Consider the following 24,515-nt stretch of genomic DNA (forward strand, 5'->3'; position numbering starts at 1 on the left):
CCTCCCACTTAGCCCCACCTCTCTCTGTCCCTCCCACTTAGCCCCACCTCTCTCTGTCCCTCCCACTTAGCCCCACCTCTCTCTGTCCCTTAGCCCCACCTCTCTGTCCCTTAGCCCCACCTCTCTCTGTCCCTCCCACTTAGCCCCACCTCTCTCTGTCCCTCCCACTTAGCCCCACCTCTCTCTGTCCCTTAGCCCCACCTCTCTCTGTCCCTCCCACTTAGCCCCACCTCTCTGTCCCTCCCACTTAGCCCCACCTCTCTCTGTCCCTCCCACTTAGCCCCACCTCTCTCTGTCCCTCCCACTTAGCCCCACCTCTCTCTGTCCCTCCCACTTAGCCCCACCTCTCTCTGTCCCTCCCACTTAGCCCCACCTCTCTCTGTCCCGCCCACTTAGCCCCACCTCTCTCTGTCCCTTAGCCCCACCTCTCTCTGTCTTTCCCACTTAGCCCCACCTCTCTCTGTCCCTCCACTTAGCCCCACCTCTCTCTGTCCCTCCCACTTAGCCCCACCTCTCTCTGTCCCTCCCACTTAGCCCCACCTCTCTCTGTCCCGCCCACTTAGCCCCACCTCTCTCTGTCCCTTAGCCCCACCTCTCTCTGTCTTTCCCACTTAGCCCCACCTCTCTCTGTCCCTCCACTTAGCCCCACCTCTCTGTCCCTCCCACTTAGCCCCACCTCTCTCTGTCCCTCCCACTTAGCCCCACCTCTCTCTGTCCCTCCCACTTAGCCCCACCTCTCTCTGTCCCTCCCACTTAGCCCCACCTCTCTCTGTCCCTCCCACTTAGCCCCACCTCTCTGTCCCTTAGCCCCACCTCTCTGTCCCTTAGCCCCACCTCTCTCTGTCCCCTCCCACTTAGCCCCACCTCTCTCTGTCCCCTCCCACTTAGCCCCACCTCCAATCCAGAAAAGTGGTTACTAAAACAAGAGGATTAGAGACTGCTAGGTGTGTGTGTGTGTGTGTGTGTGTGTGTGTGTGTTGATCTCAAGGGGGAGTTTTACACAGGTGTTTGAGACGATACTGCATGTTAGTCTTGCGAGGCCGTCCTTCCAAATGTCATGGAAGCCTGGGCTTCTGAGGCTGACTGGATCTTAATGATGTTATTGTATGTCTGCCGGTAATGACAGCACTGACTGAACCAGTGCGGGATTTTAGCATGGCTCGTATTGACAAAGCATCCCATGTAGCAGTGCTGATCTAGGATCAGGCCCCCCCCCCCCCTCCCCTCCCCTCCCTCCCCTCCCCTCCCCTCCCTCCCTTATTCATTATGAGCCAAAACCGATCCTAGATTCCCACTCCTACTCCTGAGTTGTTTTGTGAACACGGCCCTGATATCTTAGAGCAGTGATGCGGAGGCCAACTCTTGGCCTGGGAGAGCTACGCTCCTGCAGGGTTTTGTTCCGGCCCCCTACAGTCATATAGATTAGTTTTTTTTCTTTTTCTGCTATCCTCTTGTTTTTGAGAAAGTGTAAATAAAGACTTTTATTTCTCAGATATATATACGAGGCCCCTTCATCAGATGGATCTTCAGTCTGAAACGGAAAGCTGTCAGTAGGCCTTGGGTCTAAAGCGGTGCACTCTACAGGGAATAGGGCGCCATTTTGGGACAGTCTTTTGTGTCTCTGGTGTACTTTGACACCACACTGACTACAAAACACTGTGTTGGACGTGTCTTACGTTGCCGATACTAGAAAGGGTGTATCTGTAATATAGGAATGATGGGATTTTATGGATTTTATTTGTTTATTTTCTTAATAATGGCTGGTGTGATTCTATATAAAGAAATTATCATTAAGGATCAAGGGGTTCTTCACTTACTGAATTTATCGATTTACACATTATTTTGTTCTATATTAAAACGTTATTTATTTACCAAAAAATAAAAGCAATTTTTCAAATCTAAACGTGACTTCTGTATTTTAGATTTAATTGGGGGATAATGAACACCAGGGAAGCAGCCTTGTAATCACTGTGACTTTTTTTTTATGTGGATGATGTTTAAAAAATATTTGTTGGTCTGATGTGATTAATAAGGGGCATCCAGACGCTGCACTTGATGAATTTAGTAAATTGCTTCTTCCAATTATTGATCAACATGCACCTGTTAGGAAACTGACTGTTAGAACTGTTAAGGCTCCATGGATTGATGAGGATTTGAAAAACTGTATGGTTGAAAGAGACGGGGCAAAAGGATTGGCTAATAGGTCTGGCTGCACATCCGACTGGCTGACATACTGCAAATAGAGAAATGATGTGACTAAACTCAACAAAAAGAAGAAGAAACTGTATGATGAAGCCAAGATCAATGATATAAAGAATGATGGGGATAAAAAAAACTTTGGAGTACTTTACATGAAATTATGTGTAGAAAGACAAATTTAACTCCCATCTTTCATCAAAATCAGATGATTTATTCATCACAAAATCATTTGACGTTGCCAATTATTATTTTAAAGATTACTCCATTTGCAAAGTGGGCGAACTTAGGCAGGAAATGCCAACAACGGACAGTGAGCCATCGTATTCATGCAGAAAAAACAAACAAATAATTAAAGAAAAGCATTGCAAGTTTGAATTTTGTAAAGTTAGTGATGGGAGAGGTGGAAAAATGATCAATCAATAATGACAAAACCTCCTGGCATTGACGACTTAGATGGAAAGCTACTGAGGATGGTAGCTGACTCTATAGCCACTTCTATCTGTCATATCTTTCACCTTAGCCTATAGGAAAGTCTCTGTCATCAGGCCTGGAGGGAAGCCAAAGTCATTCCGCTACCCAAGAGTGGTAAAGCAGCCTTTATTGGTTCTAACAGCAGTCCTATCAGCTTGCTGCCAGCTCTTAGCAAAAATGTTGGAAAAAAATTGTGTTTGACCAAATACAATGCTATTTCTCTGTAAACAGGGCTTTGTGATGGCCGCTCCAATACCTTGACTTTGTTGTCCTTAAGCCATTTTGCCACAACTTTGGAAGTGTGCTTGGGGTCATTGTCCATTTGGAAGACCCATTTTGCGACCAAGCTTTAACTTCCTGACTGATGTCTTGAGATGTTGCTTCAATATATCCACATAATTTTCCTTCCTCATGATGACATCTATTTTGTGAAGTGCACCAGTCCCTCCTGCAGCAAAGCACCCCCACAGCATGATGCTGCCGCCCCCGTGCTTCACGGTTGGGATGGTGTTCTTCGGCTTGCAAGCAGCCACCTTTTTCCTCCAAACATAACGATGGTCATTATGGGCCCCGTGTAGCTCAGTTGGTAGAGCATGGCGTTTGCAATGCCAGGGTTGTGGGTTCGATTCCCACGGGGGGCCAGTACAAAAATGTATGCACTCACTAACTGTAAGTCGCTCTGGATAAGAGCATCTGCTAAAAATGTAAATGTAAAAAATTATGGCCAAACAGTTCTATTTTTGTTTCATCAGACCAGAGGACATTTCTCCAAAAAGTACGATCTTTGTCCCCATGTGCAGTTGCAAACTGTACTCTGGCTTTCTTATGGCGGTTTTAGAGCAGTGGCTTCTTCCTTGCTGAGCGGCCTTTCAGGTTATGTCGATATAGGACTCGTTTTACTGTGGATATAGATACTTTTCCTCCAGCATCTTCAAAGGTCCTTTGCTGTTCTGGGATTGATTTGCACTTTTCGCACCAAAGTACATTAATCTCTAGGAGACGGAACGCATCTCCTTCCTGAGCGGTATGATGGCTGCGTGGTCCCATGGTGTTTATACTTGCGTACTATTGTTTGTGCAGATGAACGTGATACCTTCAGGCGTTTGGAAATTGCTCTCAAGGATGAACCAGACTTGTGGAGGTCTACAATTTGTTTTCTGAGGTCTTGGCTCATTTCTTTTCATTTTCCCATGATGTCAAGCAAAGAGGCACTCAGTTTGAAGGTAGGCTTTGAAATACATCCACAGGTACACCTCCAATTGACTCAAATAATGTCAATTATCCTATCAGAAGCTTCTAAAGCCATGACATCATTTTCTGGGTGTCATGTTAATTTACATTTACGTCATTTAGCAGACGCTCTTATCCAGAGCAACTTACAGGAGCAATTAGGGTTAAGTGCCTTGCTTAAGGGCACATCGACAGATTTTTCACCTAGTCGGCTCGGGGATTAGAACCAGCGACCTTTCGGTTATTGGCACTACGCTCTTAACCACTAAGCTACATACCTGCCGCCCAAACTATAGTTCGCTAACAAGAAATTTGTGGAGCGGTTGAAAAACGAGTTTTAATGACTCCAACCTAAGTGTATGTAAACTTCCGACTTCAACTCTATCTAATAGAACTCAGAGAGTTGTAATTAATATTTTCTGTTTTGACCAATGACCTGCCACTGGCATTAAACAAAGCATGTGTGTCCATGTATGCTGATGATTCAACCATATACGCATCAGCAACCACAGCTAATGAAGTCACTGAAACCCTTAACAATGAGTTGCAGTCTGTTTTGGAATGGGTGGCCACTAATAAACTGGTCCTGAACATCTCTAAAACTAAGAGTGTTGTATTTGGTACAAATCATTCCCTAAGATCTAGACCTCAGCTGAATCTGGTAGTGAATGGTGTGGCTGTTGAACAAGTTGAGGAGACTGAATTACTTGGTGTTACCTTAGATTGTAAAATGTCATGGTCAAAACATATAGATTCAATGGTTGTAAAGATGGGGAGAGGTCTGTCCATAATAAAGAGATGCTCTGCTTTTTTGACACCACACTCCAAAAAGCAAGTTCTGCAGGCTCTAGTTTTATCTAATCTTGATTATTGTCCAGTCGTGTGGTCGAGTGCTGCAAGGAAAGACCTAGTTAAGCTGCAGCTGGTCCAGAACAGAGCGGCACGTCTTTTCTTCATTGTAATCAGAGGGCTGATATAAATACTATGCAGAGACTGACTGCATCACTTCTTGTTTTTATAAGAAACATTGTGTTGAAAATCCCAAAATTGTTTGCATAGTCAACTTACACAGAGCTCTGCCACCAGGGGTCTTTTCACAGTTCCCAAATCCAGAACAAATTCAAGAAAGCGTACAGTATTATATAGAGCCATTATTGCACGGAACTCCCTTCCATCTCATATTGCTCAAATGAACAGCAAACCTGCTTTTCAAAAAACAGATAAAGCAACACCTCACGGCACAACGCCTCTCCCCTATTTGACCTAGATAGTTTGTGTGTATGTATTGATGTGTAGGCTACGCGTGCCTTTTCTAAATGTATGTAGTTCTGTCCCTTTGAGCTGTTCTTGCCTATTAACGTCATGTATTGTGTCATGATTCATGTTTCGTGCGGACCCCAGGAAGAGTAGCTGCTGCGTTCGCAAACAGCTAATGGGGGATCCTGATAAAATACAAAAAAAAATACCAAATCACAATGAAACCCAGAACGACGTCCCTTTCTTGTTCATCACATCATCACCCATCCATCATCCACAGTAGGTCCCACACGCTGGTTTGAAATGAATCCCAGATGACTTTAGTCACCAATTTAACATCACGGTGACAAATGAATGGAGGATACATGCTGAGACTCACAACACTAAAGTAACAGTAATTCCCAATAAAGAGGATGGTGAACATTTATCAGTCCAATGTTGTCTTCCTTTCCATATAAAGGGTGTAACGGTAGCTTAATAACACTTGTCTCCAAGTTGTGGCCTTCAATGTGTGAGACGAGAATCACAAAGCGAATATTCCTCTCCTCTCCATGGCTGTGCAGACAGATAAAGACCTCATCCTCCACCACCTCTCCTTCTCCCTCCACCCCAGATACAGACTGGCTCCTTCTCCCTCCACCCCAGATACAGACTGGCTCCTTCTCTCTCCACCCCAGATACAGACTGGCTCCTTCTCCCTCCACCCCAGATACAGACTGGCTCCTTCTCCCTCCACCCCAGATACAGACTGGCTCCTTCTCCCTCCACCCCAGATACAGACTGGCTCCTTCTCTCTCCACCCCAGATACAGACTGGCTCCTTCTCCCTCCACCCCAGATACAGACTGGCTCCTTCTCTCTCCACCCCAGATACAGATACAGACTGTCTCCTTCTCCCTCCACCCCAGATACAGACTGGCTCCTTCTCCCTCCACCCCAGATACAGACTGGATCCTTCTCCCTCCACCCCAGATACAGACTGGCTCCTTCTCCCTCCACCCCAGATACAGATACAGACTGGCTCCTTCTCCCTCCACCCCAGATACAGACTGGCTCCTTCTCTCTCCACCCCAGATACAGACTGGCTCCTTCTCCCTCCACCCCAGATACAGACTGGCTCCTTCTCCCTCCACCCCAGATACAGATACAGACTGGCTCCTTCTCCCTCCACCCCAGATACAGATACAGACTGGCTCCTTCTCCCTCCACCCCAGATACAGACTGGCTCCTTCTCCATCCACCCCAGATACAGACTGGCTCCTTCTCCCTCCACCCCAGATACAGATACAGACTGGCTCCTTCTCCCTCCACCCCAGATACAGACTGGCTCCTTCTCCCTCCACCCCAGATACAGACTGGCTCCTTCTCCCTCCACCCCAGATACAGATACAGACTGGCTCCTTCTCCCTCCACCCCAGATACAGATACAGACTGGCTCCTTCTCCCTCCACCCCAGATACAGACTGGCTCCTTCTCCCTCCACCCCAGATACAGACTGGCTCCTTCTCCCTCCACCCCAGATACAGACTGGCTCCTTCTCCCTCCACCCCAGATACAGACTGGCTCCTTCTCCCTCCACCCCAGATACAGACAGGCTCCTTCTCCCTCCACCCCAGATACAGACTGGCTCCTTCTCCCTCCACCCCAGACACAGACTGGCTCCTTCTCCCTCCACCCCAGATACAGACTGGCTCCTTCTCTCTCCACCCCAGATACAGATACAGACTGGCTCCTTCTCCCTCCACCCCAGATACAGACTGGCTCCTTCTCCCTCCACCCCAGATACAGATACAGACTGGCTCCTTCTCCCTCCACCCCAGATACAGACTGGCTCCTTCTCTCTCCACCCCAGATACAGATACAGACTGGCTCCTTCTCTCTCCACCCCAGATACAGACTGGCTCCTTCTCCCTCCACCCCAGATACAGATACAGACTGGCTCCTTCTCCCTCCACCCCAGATACAGACTGGCTCCTTCTCCCTCCACCCCAGATACAGACTGGCTCCTTCTCCCTCCACCCCAGATACAGACTGGCTCCTTCTCCCTCCACCCCAGATACAGACTGGCTCCTTCTCCCTCCACCCCAGATACAGACTGGCTCCTTCTCCCTCCACCCCAGATACAGACTGGCTCCTTCTCCCTCCACCCCAGATACAGACTGGCTCCTTCTCCATCCACCCCAGATACAGATACAGACTGGCTCCTTCTCCCTCCACCCCAGATACAGACCGGCTTCTTCTCCATCCACCCCAGATACAGACTGGCTCCTTCTCTCTCCACCCCAGATACAGACTGGCTCCTTCTCCCTCCACCCCAGATACAGATACAGACTGGCTCCTTCTCCCTCCACCCCAGATACAGACTGGCTCCTTCTCCATCCACCCCAGATACAGATACAGACTGGCTCCTTCTCCCTCCACCCCAGATACAGACTGGCTCCTTCTCCCTCCACCCCAGATACAGACTGGCTCCTTCTCCCTCCACCCCAGATACAGACTGGCTCCTTCTCCCTCCACCCCAGATACAGACTGGCTCCTTCTCCCTCCACCCCAGATACAGACTGGCTCCTTCTCCCTCCACCCCAGATACAGACTGGCTCCTTCTCCCTCCACCCCAGATACAGACTGGCTCCTTCTCTCTCCACCCCAGATACAGATACAGACTGTCTCCTTCTCCCTCCACCCCAGATACAGACTGGCTCCTTCTCCCTCCACCCCAGATACAGACTGGCTCCTTCTCCCTCCACCCCAGATACAGACTGGCTCCTTCTCTGCCCACCCCAGATACAGACTGGCTCCTTCTCCCTCCACCCCAGATACAGACTGGCTCCTTCTCTGCCCACCCCAGATACAGACTGGCTCCTTCTCCCTCCACCCCAGATACAGACTGGCTCCTTCTCCCTCCACCCCAGATACAGACTGGCTCCTTCTCTCTCCACCCCAGATACAGATACAGACTGGCTCCTTCTCCCTCCACCCCAGATACAGACTGGCTCCTTCTCCATCCACCCCAGATACAGATACAGACTGGCTCCTTCTCTCTCCACCCCAGATACAGACTGGCTCCTTCTCCCTCCACCCCAGATACAGACTGGCTCCTTCTCCCTCCACCCCAGATACAGACTGGCTCCTTCTCTCTCCACCCCAGATACAGATACAGACTGGCTCCTTCTCCCTCCACCCCAGATACAGACTGGCTCCTTCTCCCTCCACCCCAGATACAGACTGACTCCTTCTCCCTCCACCCCAGATACAGATACAGACTGGCTCCTTCTCTCTCCACCCCAGATACAGACTGGCTCCTTCTCCCTCCACCCCAGATACAGACTGGCTCCTTCTCCCTCCACCCCAGATACAGACTGGATCCTTCTCCCTCCACCCCAGATACAGACTGGCTCCTTCTCCCTCCACCCCAGATACAGACTGGCTCCTTCTCCCTCCACCCCAGATACAGACTGGCTCCTTCTCCCTCCACCCCAGATACAGACTGGCTCCTTCTCCCTCCACCTTAGATACAGACTGGCTCCTTCTCTCTCCACCCCAGATACAGACTGGCTCCTTCTCTCTCCACCCCAGATACAGACTGGCTCCTTCTCCCTCCACCCCAGATACAGACTGGCTCCTTCTCCCTCCACCCCAGATACAGATATAGACTGGCTCCTTCTCTCTCCACCCCAGATACAGACTGGCTCCTTCTCTCTCCACCCCAGATACAGACTGGCTCCTTCTCTCTCCACCCCAGATACAGACTGGATCCTTCTCCCTCCACCCCAGATACAGACTGGATCCTTCTCCCTCCACCCCAGATACAGACTGGCTCCTTCTCCCTCCACCCCAGATACAGACTGGCTCCTTCTCCCTCCACCCCAGATACAGACTGGCTCCTTCTCCCTCCACCCCAGATACAGACTGGCTCCTTCTCCCTCCACCCCAGATACAGACTGGCTCCTTCTCCCTCCACCCCAGATACAGACTGGCTCCTTCTCTCTCCACCCCAGATACAGACTGGCTCCTTCTCTCTCCACCCCAGATACAGACTGGCTCCTTCTCCCTCAACCCCAGATACAGACTGGCTCCTTCTCTCTCCACCCCAGATACAGACTGGATCCTTCTCCCTCCACCCCAGATACAGACTGGCTCCTTCTCCCTCAACCCCAGATACAGACTGGCTCCTTCTCTCTCCACCCCAGATACAGACTGGCTCCTTCTCCCTCCACCCCAGATACAGACTGGCTCCTTCTCTCTCCATCCCAGATACAGACTGGCTCCTTCTCTCTCCACCCCAGATACAGACTGGCTCCTTCTCCCTCCACCCCAGATACAGACTGGCTCCTTCTCTCTCCACCCCAGATACAGACTGGCTCCTTCTCCCTCCACCCCAGATACAGACTGGCTCCTTCTCCCTCCACCCCAGATACAGACTGGCTCCTTCTCTCTCCACCCCAGATACAGACTGGCTCCTTCTCCCTCCACCCCAGATACAGACTGGCTCCTTCTCCCTCCACCCCAGATACAGACTGACTCCTTCTCCCTCCACCCCAGATACAGACTGGCTCCTTCTCCCTCCACCCCAGATACAGACTGGCTCCTTCTCCCTCCACCCCAGATACAGACTGACTCCTTCTCCCTCCACCCCAGATACAGACTGGCTCCTTCTCCCTCCACCCCAGATACAGACTGGCTCCTTCTCTCTCCACCCCAGATACAGACTGGCTCCTTCTCCCTCCACCCCAGATACAGACTGGCTCCTTCTCTCTCCACCCCAGATACAGACTGGCTCCTTCTCCCTCCACCCCAGATACAGACTGGCTCCTTCTCCCTCCACCCCAGATACAGACTGGCTCCTTCTCCCTCCACCCCAGATACAGACTGGCTCCTTCTCCCTCCACCCCAGATACAGACTGGCTCCTTCTCCCTCCACCCCAGATACAGACTGGCTCCTTCTCCCTCCACCCCAGATACAGACTGACTCCTTATCCCCAAGCAGAGAGAGGTTGGTATGAGACAGAAGTGAAATACATTCTGGCTGCATCCCAAATGGCACCCTATTTCCTACATAGTGCAGTACATAGAGCTCCGGTCAAAAGTAACGCACTATATAGGGAAAAGGGTGTCATAGGGCTCTGGTCTAAAGTAGTGTACTATATAGGGAATAGGGTTTCATAGGGCTCTGGTCTAAAGTAGTGTACTATATAGGGAATAGGGTGTCATAGGGCTCTGGTCTAAAGTAGTGCACTATATAGGGAATAGGGTGTCATAGGGCTCTGGTCTAAAGTAGTGTACTATATAGGGAATAGGGTGCCATTTGGGAGACCGTCTCTGCCTCCTCCTCCTCATCCTCCTCCTCCTCCTCCTCCTCCTCAGATAGCGTATCCTGTGCGCTGAACCCCACAGATCCCCTCAGCGAGACTGAAGTGGGATGGAAGCGTCTGTTCCAGGATCATGATGGTGTGGGTCTCTCCCATTCCTCTGGTTGGAAAGGCAGAGGGATGTTCTTGGTTTGGTGTCTCTGTTGACAAACACTGTGACTGTTATAGGAAGGTGGTTTATTGACCTCCTGTCCCCTTCCATCTAAACACTATGTTTTACATTCAGAAATAATTCACATAAAAACAAATCAGTTCCTAATTAGGCTACATAACATGATTTCCAGATGTAATAAATTCCTTGGAAGTTCAGTCCATCTGATTTATTCTTTTTAGCTCCGTTTTGATTTGTAAATCAAATAAATCATTTGAAAAAAAATGTGTTTTTATAGTCTTCTAGGCATCTAGTCTACCAGGTGTTACTGTTCACAATGCATCTTATTGTCCACACTATTTGTTTAGTAATGTCAACGCATCTCATTGTTCCCTCCACTTCTTCAGTGATGTCATCCAGGTGAATATCAAAGAAAGGCAGACAGGATTTAAACGTCCAACCCTATAATTCTCATCAGATCCCATATTTCTTTAGTTCTGTATTATTTCACTAAGAGGTGTGGTAAATTCTCTTCATCATTTACTTTGAACAAAACAACTCTACTTTAACACAGCACTTTATACCCACTGGTGGAACACAACGCAGTAGATTTTTTTATACGTTATTTCGTGTCTGCAGGGGGCCACTTCACCATTCGTTTAATCAGATATCACTTTATAAATAGTTTTGTTCAAGAGACTGTTTGTCACGGTTTCGGCCGAGGCTGCTCCTCCTCCTGGTTCGGGCAGGCTTCGGCGGTCGTCGTCCCCGGAGTACTAGCTGCCACCGTTGTATGTTTCATGTTCGTTTGGTTTTGTCTTGATGTTGTACACCTGTTTCCAGTTAGTGTTCATTAGTGTCCTATTTAGTTCTCGTTGTGTTTGTCAGGTGTTGTGTGTGATTGCGCTTCTGTTGGTTGTCTGTGCTTCGTGTTTCCCTCCTTTGTTTTGGAGAGGGTTTTCGCACATGTTAGTGCGCCTTTTGTTTGACGCCTGTGTGCGCCTTTATTTCGCCTCCGGGCTTGTTGGGCTCGTGTACTAAGTGATTGTTCACTAAAGTCTTTTGGACTTATTTTCTGCGTCCTGCGCTTGATTCCTGCACCACACCCACCTACAGCACCCTTGACACTGTTCCAGTTAATATTTAAATCCTCAAATTGTCTGAGGTACCCGATCATTAGGTTCTGTCACCATATTATAGTTTCCCCAATAAGTATTCAGACCTTTTGCTCAGTACTTTGTTGAAGCACCTTAACACTGGCTGAAAACTACATCTCAGGTACTCAAAACTCTAAACACAAAACATATAGTAGTGTTTTGAATGTGTCACATTAGAGTGATCTCGGTTGTCACTAAGTTAACTGGTTTCGCACAGAGCCGTACATACAGTGCATTCGGAAAGTATTCAGACCCCTTGACTTTTTCCACATTTTGTTATGTTACAGCCTTATTCTAAAAATTAAATTGTTTTTTTCCCCTCATCAATCTACACACAATACCCCATAATGACAAAGCAAAAACAGGTTTTTAGAATTTTTTGCAAATGTATTAAAATAAAAAACTGAAATATAACATTTACATAAGTATTCAGACCCTTTACTCAGTACTTTGTTGAAGCACCTTTGGCAGCGATTACAGCCTTGAGTCTTCTTGGGTATGACGCTACAAGCTTGGCACACCTGTATTTGGGGAGTTTTTCCCCATTCTTCTCTGCAGATCCTCTCAAGCTCTGTCAGGTTGGATGGGGAGCGTTGCTGCACAGCTATTTTCAGGTCTCGCCAGAGATGTTAGATTGGGTTTAAGTCCGGGCTCTGGCTGGGCCACTCAAGGACATTCAGAGACTTGTCCCGAAGCCACTCCTGCGTTGTTTTGGTTGTGTGCTTAGGGTCGTTGTCCTGTTGGAAGATGAACCTTCGCCCCAGTCTGAGATCCTGAGCGCTCTGGAGCAGGTTTTCAAGGATGTCTCTGTACTTTGCTCAGTTCATCTTTCTCTCAATTCTGACTACATTCCCAGTCCCTGCCGCTGAAAAACATCCCCAAAGCATGATGCTGCCACCACCATGCTTCACTGTAGGGATGGGCCGGGTTTCCTCCAGACGTGACGTTTGGCATTCAGGCCAAAGAGTTCAATATTGGTTTCATCAGACCAGAGAATCTTGTTGTATGAAAAATGTATGCACTCACTAACTGTAAGTCGCTCTGGATAAGAGCGTCTGCTAAGTGCCTTTTGGCAAACTCCAAGCAGGCTGTCATGTGCCTTTTACTGAGGAGTGGCTTCCGTCTGCCTGCTCTATCATAAAGGCCTGATTGGTGGAGTGTTGCAGAGATGGTTGTCCTTTTGGAAGGTTCTCCCATCTCCACAGAGGAACTCTAGAGCTCTGTCAGAGTGACCATTGGGTTCTTGGTCACCTCCCTGACCAAGGCCCTTCTCCCCCGATTGCTCAGTTTGGCCGGTCGGCCAGCTCTAGGAAGAGTCTTGGTGGTTCCAAACTTCTTCCATTTAAGAATGATGGAGGCCACTGTGTTCTTGGGGACCTTCAATGCTGCAGACATTTTTTGGTACCCTTCCACAGATCTGTGCCTCGACACAATCCTGTCTCGGAGCTCTACGGACAATTCCTTCGACCTCATGGCTTGGTTTTTGCTCTGACATGCACTGTCAATATAGACAGGTGTGTGCCTTTCCAAATCATATCCAATCAATTGAATTTACCACAGGTGGACTCCAATCAAGTTGTAGAAACATCTCAAGGATGAACAACAGAAACAGGATTCACCTGAGCTCAATTTCGAGTCTCATAGCAAAGGTTCTGAATACTTATGCAAATAAGGTATTTCTGTTTTTTTATTTTTAGTAAATTAGCAAATATTTCAAAAAAACTGTTTTTGCTTTGTCATTATGGGGTATTGTGTGTAGATTTATGAGGGAAAAATCAATTTAATCAATTTTAGAATAAGGCTGTAACGTAACAACATTTGTAAAAAGGAAAAGGGGTTTGAATACTTTCGGAATGCACTGTAGTTTGCATCTGCAAAGGAAGAAAAATAGTCCTATTTGTATTACTGTACTGTATGTTAGATCAATTGTACGGAATAGATAAAGAAACTGTGAAAATACTTTCTAGGCATCTAGTCTACCAACTGTTCACAATGCATCTTATTGTCCACAAAATACAGTCAAATCATAAGTCAAGGAACAAATACTCCATTGCGGAAACATGACGTGGAAATGAAGTTGGTGATTCAACCAGATTTTGACCCAGTGGCATACTCTGGTGGACCACGGTTCGGATCCGGACCCAGAACTGGGTCAATACGGACCGCGGGTCCTGACTACAAAACTCGGTCGAGCTTCGACCCGTGGCATCATGTAAACACACATAAAGATATGGAAGAATTGCGTAGAATTTCAGGAAATGAGCTTTAAAACAGCAAAACAAATCTCTCCGCCAACAAGAGGGGTGTGAACGGTCTGGGGTCACATGGGTGGTGAGGTTTGTTACTATGCCGATAAATGACAATATCCGGACCTTTGCCACCAAGGAAGTTTGTGTGACTGGACCTTCTCAAATAGTACTTTTTGGGAAGCCCAATTGAGTTCGGTCATATAAAGTTGTGAAAACTATTTCTAAGATGTGTACTTTCAGATTTTCCCAACTCACTTCCTTGTTTAAATCACTTGTGCTGCTCGTGCTTAGAAGTCCACAATGTAGGGGGAGGTTCTAAGGGTTATTCTAGATGGTGATGGACAGAGAGATCAGCCAATTAAAACCATCTAGTTATTCTAGATGGTGATGGACAGAGAGATCAGCCAATTAAAACCACAATGTAGGGGGAGGTTCTAAGGGTTATTCTAGATGGTGATGGACAGAGAGATCAGCCAATTAAAACCACAATGTAGGGGGAGGTTCTAAGGGTTATTCTAGATGGTGATGGACAGAGAGATCAGCCAACACCTGCCATAGACTCCCATTGAATCCATTCAAGTTCCATTCTGAGGCGCTGTGAAATCAGACAGGTTCGACAGAGAGAGAGAGAGAGAGAGAGAGAGAGAGAGAGAGAGAGAGAGAGAGAGAGAGAGAGAGAGAGAGACAAAGAGAGAGAGAGAGAGACAGAGAGAGAGAGAGAAAGAGAGAGAGAGAGAGAGAGAGAGAGAGAGACAGAGAGAGACAGAGAGAGAGAGAGAGAGAGAGAGAGGGACAGAGAGAGAGAGAGAGAGACGGCTGGTGGACGAGATTCTTCCTGGTTTTCTATTGAATGGAGGAAAGAAAGTGGGAGGAAGTGATGCTGCTGAACTCCTGGACTGCGTCCCAAATAGCACCTTATTCCCTATATGTCCCAAATAGCACCTTATTCCCTATATGTCCCAAATAGCACCTTATTCCCTATATGTCCCAAATAGCACCTTATTCCCTATATGTCCCAAATAGCACATTATTCCCTATATGTCCCAAATAGCACCTTATTCCCTATATGTCCCAAATAGCACCTTATTCCCTATATGTCCCAAATAGCACCTTATTCCCTATATGTCCCAAATAGCACATTATTCCCTATATGTCCCAAATAGCACCTTATTCCCTATATGTCCCAAATAGCACATTATTCCCTATATGTCCCAAATAGCACATTATTCCCTATATGTCCCAAATAGCACCTTATTCCCTATATGTCCCAAATAGCACATTATTCCCTATATGTCCCAAATAGCACCGTATTCCCTATATGTCCCAAATAGCACCTTATTCCCTATATGTCCCAAATAGCACATTATTCCCTATATGTCCCAAATAGCACCTTATTCCCTATATGTCCCAAATAGCACCTTATTCCCTATATGTCCCAAATAGCACCTTATTCCCTATATGTCCCAAATAGCACCGTATTCCCTATATGTCCCAAATAGCACCTTATTCCCTATATGTCCCAAATAGCACCGTATGTGTGAATTTTAAAGAAGTGGTGTAAATTGCAGTCCCACCCCCAAAAAAACTATTTAAGTCTCCAAATTTAGGACATTTATTTACAACATGATATGTTCCAATTCAATCCAAGGCAATAACAAGCATATTGTTGAATGAATATAGTTGAAAGTCCTTGTTTATACTCCTATATCTATGGAGAGGTGTCTGTCCCAAACCAAACCCTGACTCCTCAACTTCAGGTTGGAAAATAAAGCAATTAAGGATTTATGATGAGTTTTTACACTATTATTTATATAGAACATTACATTTACATTTACATCATTTAGCAGACGCTCTTATCCAGAGCAACTTACAAATAGGTGCATTCACCTTACAGCCAGTGGGATAACCACTTTACAATGTTTTTTTTTTTTTTTTTTTTTTTTTGGGGGTTGGGGGTAGGGGGGGGGTAGAAGGATTACTTTATCCTATCCCAGGTATTCCTTAAAGAGGTGGGGTTTCATATGTCTCCGGAAGGTGGTGAGTGACTCCGCTGTCCTGGCGTCGTGAGGGAGCTTGTTCCACCATTGGGGTGCCAGAGCAGCGAACAGTTTTGACTGGGCTGAGCGGGAACTATGCTTCCGCAGAGGTAGGGAGCCAGCAGGCCAGAGGTGGATGAACGCAATGCCCTCGTTTGGGTGTAGGGACTGATCAGAGCCTGAAGGTACGGAGGTGCCGTTCCCCTCACAGCTCCGTAGGCAAGCACCATGGTCTTGTAGCAGATGCGAGCTTCAACTGGAAGCCAGTGGAGTGTGCGGAGGAGCGGGGTGACGTGAGAGAACTTGGGAAGGTTGAACACCAGACGGGCTGCGGCATTCTGGATGAGTTGTAGGGGTTTAATGGCACAGGCAGGGAGGCCAGCCAACAGCGAGTTGCAGTAATCCAGACGGGAGATGACAAGTGCCTGGATTAGGACCTGTGCCGCTTCCTGTGTAAGGCAGGGTCGTACTCTCCGAATGTTGTAGAGCATGAACCTACAGGATCGGGTCACCGCCTTGATGTTAGCGGAGAACGACAGGGTGTTGTCCAGGGTCACGCCAAGGCTCTTCGCACTCTGGGAGGAGGACACAACGGAGTTGTCAACCGTGATGGCGAGATCATGGAACAGGCAGTCCTTCCCCGGGAGGAAGAGCAGCTCCGTCTTGCCAAGGTTCAGCTTGAGGTGGAGATCCGTCATCCATACTGATATGTCTGCCAGACATGCAGAGATGCGATTCGCCACCTGGTTATCAGAAGGGGAAAGGAGAAGATTAGTTGTGTGTCGTCAGCGTAGCAATGATAGGAGAGGCCATGTGAGGATATGACAGAGCCAAGTGACTTGGTGTATAGCGAGAATAGGAGAGGGCCTAGAACTGAGCCCTGGGGGACACCAGTGGTGAGAGCACGTGGTGCGGAGACAGCTTCTCGCCACGCCACTTGGTAGGAGCGACCGGTCAGGTAGGACGCAATCCAAGAGTGAGCTGCGCGGGAGATGCCCAGCTCGGAGAGGGTGGAGAGGAGGATCTGATGGTTCACAGTATCAAAGGCAGCAGACAGGTCTAGAAGGACGAGAGCAGAGGAGAGAGAGTTAGCTTTAGCAGTGCGGAGAGCCTCCGTGACACAGAGAAGAGCAGTCTCAGTTGAATGACCAGTCTTGAAACCTGACTGGTTTGGATCAAGAACATCTTGAGTTGTTTTATGATTACATTGAAAGATACTGATCTAATTAGTCATTTTGTTTAGTTTTTAAACATCTTTCTCTAAAATATGTTCTTCCACCTTTTGACGTCGCTACGGAAACGCACACATGAAAAGACTGTAGAACGGATGTGCCTTAAGCCACACCCCTACGAATATCACCAGGTGATGGGACACGCCCCTCTACAGCATGGCCACATGGTGAGTATTCTGTCAGCAAACATTTAGTAGAAAATGAGTGAACAAGTTGGTAAATCTTCATGTATTTTTAAGAAGTTTCACTACCGAACATCTAATATATCAAGACATATGTAAAGTACGGTTTTGGGACTGTCCATATGAAAGATAGACAGCCATTATGTACACTATGGGGATTCTTTAAAACCCCAAATTAAGTCAAAATTGTCCAAACCGAAACGGTCACAACCGAAACATTTGACGCCGTAGAGACATACGGTATAGAGGTCCCATCTTTGTCTCCGTGCCCTTATGGCGTCTGTGACAGCACGGACAGCGCCATTGAAGCTATCGCCATTTTAAATGTTGACTTTGGGCAAAAAACGCAAAAATAACAGCTTTAAACTGTATAACTGATCAATGCACCATCATACCAGGTCATTTCATGCTTTGGAAAACAAAATATCAATAAGATAGATTTATGTATTATTATTATTTATTATTTATTATTACGTCTCAAATGGCACCCTATTCCCTATACAGCGGATGACTTCTGACCAGGCCAATAGGGGCCCATTCCTTCACATACATTATCTATCCAACAATACATTCTATATCCAACAATACATTATATATCCAACAATACATTATATATCCAACAATACATTATATATCCAACAATACATGATATATCCAACAATACATTATATATCCAACAATACATTCTATATCCAACAATACATTCTATATCCAACAATACATTATATATCCAACAAGACATTATATATCCAACAATACATTATATATCCAACAATACATTATATATCCAACAATACATTACAGTTTATATTTCATCTCCTTTTACTATTCCCACCCACATCAGTACACATACAGTATATTATATATTCCCACCCACATCAGTACACATACAGTATATTATATATTATATATTCCCACCCACATCAATACACATATAGTATATTATATATTCCCACCCACATCAATACACATACAGTATATTATATATTATATATTCCCACCCACATCAGTACACATACAGTATATTATATATTATATATTCCCACCCACATCAGTACACATACAGTATATTATATATTATATATTCCCACCCACATCAGTACACATACAGTATATTATATATTATATATTCCCACCCACATCAATACACATACAGTATATTATATATTATATATTCCCACCCACATCAATACACATACAGTATATTATATATTATATATTCCCACCCACATCAGTACACATACAGTATATTATATATTATATATTCCCACCCACATCAGTACACATACAGTATATTATATGTTATATATTCCCACCCACATCAGTACACATACAGTATATTATATATTATATATTCCCACCCACATCAGTACACATACAGTATATTATATATTATATATTCCCACCCACATCAGTACACATACAGTATATTATATATTATATATTCCCACCCACATCAATACACATACAGTATATTATATATTATATATTCCCACCCACATCAGTACACATACAGTATATTATATATTCCCACCCACATCAATACACATACAGTATATTATATATTCCCACCAACATCAATACACATACAGTATATTATATATTATATATTCCCACCCACATCAATACACATACAGTATATTATATATTCCCACCCACATCAGTACACATACAGTATATTATATATTATATATTCCCACCCACATCAATACACATACAGTATATTATATATTCCCACCAACATCAATACACATACAGTATACTATATATTATATATTGATATATTGTAGCGATAAAGCAGACATTTCTGATCTGCATCTGGACTTGCAGAGCAGCAGACAGGTTATAGACTTGCAGAGCAGCAGACAGACTATAGACTTGCAGAGCAACAGACAGGTTATAGACTTGCAGAACAGCAGAAAGGTTATAGACTTACAGAGCAGCAGACAGGTTATAGACTTGCAGAGCAGCAGACAGACTATAGACTTGCAGAGCAACAGACAGGTTATAGACTTGCAGAACAGCAGACAGGTTATAGACTTACAGAGCAGCAGACAGGTTATAGACTTGCAGAGCAGCAGACAGGTTATGGACTTGCAGAGCAGCAGACATGTTATGGACTTGCAGAGCAGCAGACAGGTTATAGACTTGCAAAGCAGCATACAGGTTATAGACTTACAGAGCAGCAGACAGGTTATAGACTTGCAGAGCAGCAGACAGGTTATGGACTTGCAAAGCAGCATACAGGTTATAGACTTACAGAGCAGCAGACAGGTTATAGACTTGCAGAACAGCAGACAGGTTATAGACTTACAGAGCAGCAGACAGATTATAGACTTGCAGAGCAGCAGACAGGTTATAGACTTGCAAAGCAGCATACAGGTTATAGACTTACAGAGCAGCAGACAGGTTATAGACTTGCAAAGCAGCATACAGGAAATATACTTGCAGAGCAGCAGACAGGTTATAGACTTGCAGAGCAGCAGACAGGTTATAGACTTGCAGAGCAGCAGACAGATAATAGACTTGCAGAGCAGCAGACAGGTTGTAGACTTGCAGAACAGCAGACAGGTAGGTTATGGACTTGCAGAGCAGCAGACAGGTTATGGACTTGCAGAGCAGCAGACAGGTTATAGACTTGCAGAACAGCAGACAGGTAGGTTATGGACTTGCAGAGCAGCAGACAGGTTATGGACTTGCAGAGCAGCAGACAGGTTATAGACTTGCAGAGCAGCAGACAGGTTATGGACTTGCAGAGCAGCAGACAGGTAGGTTATGGACTTGCAGAGCAGCAGACAGGTAGGTTATGGACTTGCAGAACAGCAGACAGGTAGGTTATAGACTTGGAGAGCAGCAGACAGGTTATAGACTTGCAGAGCAGCAGACAGGTAGGTTATGGACTTGCAGAGCAGCAGACAGGTTATGGACTTGCAGAGCAGCAGACAGGTAGGTTATGGACTTGCAGAGCAGCAGACAGGTTATAGACTTGCAGAGCAGCAGACAGGTAGGTTATGGACTTGCAGAGCAGCAGACAGGTTATGGACTTGCAGAGCAGCAGACAGGTAGGTTATGGACTTGCAGAGCAGCAGACAGGTTATAGACTTGCAGAGCAGCAGACAGGTAGGTTATGGACTTGCAGAGCAGCAGACAGGTTATAGACTTGCAGAGCAGCAGACAGGTAGGTTATGGACTTGCAGAGCAGCAGACAGGTAGGTTATAGACTTGCAGAGCAGCAGACAGGTAGGTTATAGACTTGCAGAGCAGCAGACAGGTTATAGACTTGCAGAGCAGCAGACAGGTAGGTTATGGACTTGCAGAACAGCAGACAGGTAGGTTATAGACTTGCAGAGCAGCAGACAGGTAGGTTATGGACTTGCAGAGCAGCAGACAGGTAGGTTATAGACTTGCAGAGCAGCAGACAGGTAGGTTATAGACTTGCAGAGCAGCAGACAGGTTATAGACTTGCAGAGCAGCAGACAGGTAGGTTATGGACTTGCAGAGCAGCAGACAGGTAGGTTATGGACTTGCAAAGCAGCAGACAGGTTATAGACTTACAGAGCAGCTGACATGTTATAGACTTGTGTACATATTTTCATGTCAACAGACATGGCTGTAAGTGGTTGGGACCGCATAGCTGACCAGTTCATATACAGACTCCGGGTTAAACAGTCATTGTGAGGACCTTGTGTAGGCTAAACCAGAGAGAAGAAGAATATGATCATCTAGTAACTAGTGCCCCCTTGTGGGTCAACCAAGCAACTGATTCTACAGCCTTCATTTATTTACTGGTTGGAAACTAAACTAGTTCAATTGAGTTTATGAACTCAGACCTAAGCAGACTCACATTGGTCACAGATTCATCCCAGAAATACAATTCAGTGCATCAGTGTGTTAACATACTTGTATTATTTATATAAACAAAGTGGTACCAGCCAACATGTATAAAACAATCAAAACATTACATTTAATTTAAGACAGATTTAGATTTGAGTCATTTTACAGTTAGTGCATACATTTTTTTCCCCATACTGGCCCCCCGTGGGAAGACCGTTCAGAGACTTCATATTAACTAGTCATGTGTCCCAAATACCACCCTAATCTCTATATAGGGCACTACATAGGGAACATGTCTCCTACTACCATCCTATTCTCTAGGGAACATTTAGTGCACTACATAGGGAATAGGGTTCTCCTCTAGTCGGGCAGATCAGACATGAGATGTGCCCTGGCTGCTGGCAGTGTTAGTGGTGGTGTTGGCTTCCTTCTTATACCGACCCTTATCCCGTCCAGGGCCATCCCTCTGTGGGCACGAGGACACCAGGAGACCCCCTGAATGAATGGAAGGACATTTAGACATTTAAAAGACATAGAGTTGCCTCAGCATGTTTCAGTACATCAATACATCCATCAAAAAATGGAGGATTAATAACACAAAGTCTGACTTATTGCCATTGTGGTCCGTAGCTGGCCATGAGCGCTCCTGACCCCCAGCAGGTGAAGATGGCAGCCCCCCCCCAGATCTTTCTTCAAGCCCTGGTGTACCAGAGGATTCTAGAAGTCAGTGACGGCACTGAGCTGTCCAGCTGGGAGGCAGCAGACCCAGCATCCCGGCAATCAGGAACAGAATCCCAGCTGCCGTGGCAACCCGGGCCTTGGTTCCAGAACCCTGAGGCCCGGGCAATTGGTGCACTTGCCCCAGGCGATGCTGGCAAGGGTGGCGACCATGGAGACCAAGATGAAGATGATGAGGATGGTTCTGGAAGCCTCTGGGGAGAGCCAACATGGCGTCATACACCTTGACCAGGAAGAGAAGAGGAAGTCATGTTAATACCTCAACTGTTAATATGAACTTCTTCTTTTTTTTGGAGTCATTTAGCAGACGCTCTTATCCAGAGCGACTTACAGTTAGTGAGTGCATACATTATTTTTAAAAAAGTTTTAATACATAACCATTAACTTGTGTATGTAGGTTAAAATGTGTATTCGCCATCTTTAAAGTTAATAAAATACCGGTCAGAGAAAGTCTTTGAAAATGTGGTTGTGACTGAAAATAAAACATCTTTGCAGTAACTAGTGGTGCCTCAGGTTATTAGGATGACTGGCAGGAACCTTGTCACTTATTGGGTCCCAAATGGCCCCGTATTCCCCATTGGGTTCTGGTCTAAAGTAGTGCACTATATAGGGCATAGGGTGCCATAGGGCTCTGGTCAAAAGTAGTGCACTATATAGGGAATAGGGTGCCATAGGACTCTGGTTAAAAGTAGTGCACTATATAGGGAATAGGGTGTCATAGGGCTCTGGTCTAAAGTAGTGCACTATATAGGGAATAGGGTGTCATAGGGCTCTGGTCTAAAGTAGTGCACTATATAGGGAGAACGAGAGAGCCTTTGACCCCTGACCTTGCATCTGTCCAGTACTCTGCACCCCAGTTCATCCACAGCCCCTCCCAGAAGATCTGAGCGGTCACTATGTTGTTGCCGATAAAGGCAAGATGATTGCCAACCAGCCCCATGACCCCTGAGAGATGAGATTGTACTTTATTAATCCCCTAGGGGGGAAATGAGTTCGTCATCTTTACAGCCATAGTATATTCACAACATTTTTAAAACAATCATAGGACAATAGATATATGATTGGTGAGGTAAAATGGGCATTATAGTCTGCAAAATGGCCATTAAAGTGCTGGGTGATGTAGGACTACCCAGAGCCCAGCACCTGCAGCCCTACAGACATGGGCTCCTGGGTGGCGCAGTGGTCTAAGGCACTGCATCGCTGTGCCACTAGAGATCCTGGTTCGAATCCAGGCTCTGTCCGACCTGCAGCCCTACAGACGTGGCGGTCGAACAAGAGTCCTGAACTGCTTCTACCCACAGGGGAAATTGGAGCCAAACAGATGGGATCAATAGACGGGATCAACAGGGAGATGATGCAATGAGACAGCGATCAATTAACTTTGAACAATGGTTCTGAAGAAAAGCCACTCTTCCTCAAAGGGTGTAGGCCTAGTACGAACCACCGGTCCAGAGTGTGCTTTTCTGCCCTATATTCATAAAGGACATGCCAATTCCAGGTTGCATATATCGCCTTTACAGAGTATGTTTTAAATGGCAGAGAGATAAGGGGTAGAGGTAGACAGAATGAACTTGCATAAACCAAATTGTGTGTGACAAACTCAAAGGATGAGGGAGGTTTTCAAAGCGTTCATAATCACTGGTCAACTGTGACCTAGTCCTTCTTGGAATAATAATAATAAATAATAATAATATGCCATTTAGCAGACGCTTTTATCCAAAGCGACTTACAGTTGTGCGTGCATAATTTTTTTGTGTATGGGTGGTCCCGGGGATCGAACCCACTACCGCTACAGAGGACCAATCAACAGAGGACCAATCAACAGCCAGACCTGAGTCCTTCGACAAGACAGTGGGGGATTGATTTATATAGGTAGGGCACAGGTGTCACCTGTTAATTCATAAACGAGCACAAATCCAATATCATCTCATGACAACCAATCAACGGAATGGGAAAGGTATCACGTGTTTTCGATCATGCGCCGTTTTGAAATGAGAGACTTTACAAAGATGATAAATCACTAATTGACTCATTCAATAATAGGTGGTGAGAAACGTTCAAGAAATGTAATCTATAATATAAACACAAGATCCCCCCTTCAATATAGGGGCGGGATTTCTGGATGATGTGCAGTTTTCTCCAATCACAATACGTCTTTTTTCGCCGTCAGCAATACAGACGTGAATATCATCCAATTAAATCTCTCAACTCGATACGCTGGGCTGGACAGGTCGCCGTAGCTACGCGCTAGGCTAGGCAAGCAGTATGGCGGAAGAAGAAGAGAGTGAATTTGAGTTGGAAGGTTTTAAAAAAGAATTGGAGAGTTTGTTTGTCAGTAACTCAAGTGAAGAATACGGACTCCAAAGCAAGTTATACTGTGCACGGTTCTGTAAGGTAAGAGATGTATTCGAGTCACATCCTGGGGAAAACGCAGGACTTGTTTTCCAGTACGGGCTTGAGCTAGCTAACGT

At 46.1% G+C, this 24,515-nt stretch overlaps 1 long non-coding RNA gene across 1 annotated transcript; it reads right to left on the reverse strand.

The window, feature by feature from the left end:
• Positions 1 to 93: 93 nt before the first annotated feature.
• Positions 94 to 1,232, reverse strand: LOC123484658. The gene is made up of 3 exons (XR_006658625.1): positions 835 to 1,232; positions 735 to 792; positions 94 to 120 (listed from the first exon to the last, which is right to left on the reverse strand). It is a non-coding gene; the product is annotated as an uncharacterized LOC123484658 (long non-coding RNA).
• Positions 1,233 to 24,515: the final 23,283 nt, after the last annotated feature.

This window comes from Coregonus clupeaformis, unplaced genomic scaffold, assembly GCF_020615455.1.
Source record: "Coregonus clupeaformis isolate EN_2021a unplaced genomic scaffold, ASM2061545v1 scaf0398, whole genome shotgun sequence".
Classification (NCBI taxonomy): Eukaryota; Metazoa; Chordata; class Actinopteri; order Salmoniformes; family Salmonidae; genus Coregonus; species Coregonus clupeaformis.